At 48.7% G+C, this 2480-nt stretch overlaps 1 pseudogene; it reads left to right on the top strand.

Moving 5' to 3' along the window:
* The first annotated feature begins 415 nt into the window (after positions 1–415).
* On the top strand, positions 416–1215 carry LOC111188052 (protein RER1 pseudogene; annotated as a pseudogene).
* Positions 1216–2480: the final 1265 nt, after the last annotated feature.

The following is a 2480-nucleotide window of genomic DNA, read 5'->3' as shown; positions in this document are numbered from 1 at the left end:
GAACTACTCAATATATAAGATATATCAAGGATTAAGGAAAACAGGGGCTTCCTTGGTGGCACAGTGGTTAAGAATCCGCCTGCCAATGCGGGAGACACGGGTTCGAGCCCTAGTCCAGGAAGATCCCACATGCCGCGGAGCAACTAAGCCCGTGCGCCACAACTACTGAGGCTGCGTGCCACAACTACTGAAGCCCGCGTGCCTAGAGCCTGTGCTCTGCAACAGGAGAGGCCACCACAGTGAGAAGCCCGTGCACCACAACGGAGAGTAGCCCCCGCTCGCCGCAACTAGAGAAAGCCCGCACCCAGCAACGAAAACCCAACACAGCCAAAAATAAATAAATAAAATTTATTAAAAAAGAAAAACAGAACTTCCAGGTGCTCGGCTGCCTCTTCCCGGACCGAGCGAAGCGCCCATGTGGCCGCCACCTGCCTCCTCCTTCCCACGGCCCTCGGGAGACCGCGCTTGGTGGCAGTGGACCGCCAGCAGCTCCGAAGGTGACAGTGTGGGAGATTCCGTCCGTGGGAAACCTTCCGTGGTGTACAGATTTTTCACAAGTCTCAGACAGGTCTATCGGGCCTGGCTGGACAAGTCTACTCCATACACGGTTGTGCGATGGGTGGTGACGCTGGGCCTGAGCTTCATCTACATGATCCGAGTTTACCTGCTGCCAGGTCTATCGGGCCTGGCTGGACAAGTCTACTCCATACACGGTTGTGCGATGGGTGGTGACGCTGGGCCTGAGCTTCATCTACATGATCCGAGTTTACCTGCTGCCAGGTTGGTACATCGTGACCTATGCCTTGGGAATCCATCTAAATCTCCTTATAGCTTTCCTTTCTCCAAAAGTGGATCCTTCCTTAATGGAAGATTCAGACGATAGCCCCTCGTTACCAACCAAACAGAATGAGGAGTTCCAGTCCTCCATTTGAAGGCTCCCAGAGTTTAAATCCTGGCACACGGTGACCAAGGACATCCTGGTGGCCATGGTCTGCACCTTCATTGAGGCATTCAACGTCCCGGTGTTCTGGCCCATCCTGGTGATGCACTTCGTCATGCTCTTCTGTATCACGATGAAGAGGCAGATAGAGCACATGATCGAATACCGGTACATCCTGGTCACGCACGGCAAGAAGACATACAAGGGAAAGGAGGACACGGGCAAGACGTTCGCCAGCTAGACGCGGCCGCCCTCTGCGGGCCCTGGACGGCCACGAGTTGCTGTGACGGCACCTTCTTTCCGCACATAAAGTAGTTGATTACAAGGGAGTTATTTTCTTTTTAAAAAGGAGCTTCAATTATTTGTAACTGAGATATCGGGCTCTTGAAGAAACTTACATTTAAACAGAATCGTGTTGATTTGTTTTCCAGTGCCGGTCAGGCGACCAGACGCTGGCCTTGCAGGGCGCAGGCGGGGTGGACAGCCGGGTGGGCTGGGGGGCGTGGGGGGGGGTAGCGGGGGCGGGGGGGGGTAGCGGGGGCGGGGATGGCAGGGCCAGGCCCCGCGGTAGGAGCCAGGACGCCCAGCTGCCGCCTCCCAGGACGGTCGCCTGGCCCCCCCAGCCACACGGAGGATGCTCGCCCGTCAGTCTGGTGCATGGAAGAGATTCTGCAGTTAACTCAGGGCTGTAATGCCAGTTTCCGAATTTCATCTCACTAGAGATGTGTTGAGTTGGCCTCTAGCATAATGACTCAAAACTTTGTTCTTAACTACCATGATTGCTTCTGAGGGCCTGGAATTATAAATACATATTATATTTTAATTGTTTGAGGTTATTTTGACACATTTCTTTGATACGTGAAGGGTTGTCTTAACTTAAACGAGTTCTCATGAAGCAGCCCCTTTTCAGAGACACCTGGCAGGAGCAGCCAGTTTTGTGGCTTTTAATACATGGCTTCCCACTTTCTACCGGGAAACAACTCTGACCTGCATGTCAACTTTTTTGATGTGATAAAAACCAATACTCGTAAAAAAAAGAAAAACAGGACTTCCAGATAACAAATGAAATGTTTCACATATTCATTTCATATATTCATTCATATATACTTTATCCCATCCTTACATGTATATATTTAATCTAAAGGTAATAAATGTAACACAGATCGCAAGTTATAATCAAGAGGTTCATTTTTAATTGTTAATTGTTGTCCAACTTTTTAGAAAACAGAATACAAAGAGACAAAATTTCTTTAATAGTTCAGAAAGCACACCATAAGCTCTAATGGATAGATTAAGAAGCAAATAGTTAAAATTTGGAGATCTTACTATAAGTATTATCATTTTAAACTTTTTCTATAAAACTCAATTACTGCATGCATGCCAGTGAAATTAAAAAAGAGAAAGAACGGACTTCCCTGGCTGTCCAGTGGTTAAGACTTCACCTTCCAATGCAGGGGGTGCTGGTTCGATCTCTGGTTGGGGAGCTAAGATCCCACATGGCTTGTGGCCAAAAAACCAAGACATAAAACAGAAGCAATAT

Source organism: Delphinapterus leucas, chromosome 3 (genome assembly GCF_059928025.1).
Source record: "Delphinapterus leucas isolate spDelLeu-1000000601 "Yukka" chromosome 3, BTC_Dleu_Yukka2, whole genome shotgun sequence".
NCBI lineage: Eukaryota > Metazoa > Chordata > Mammalia > Artiodactyla > Monodontidae > Delphinapterus > Delphinapterus leucas.
The sequence above is the reverse complement of the archived record's forward strand: the minus strand, read 5'-3'. Positions and strand labels throughout refer to the sequence as shown.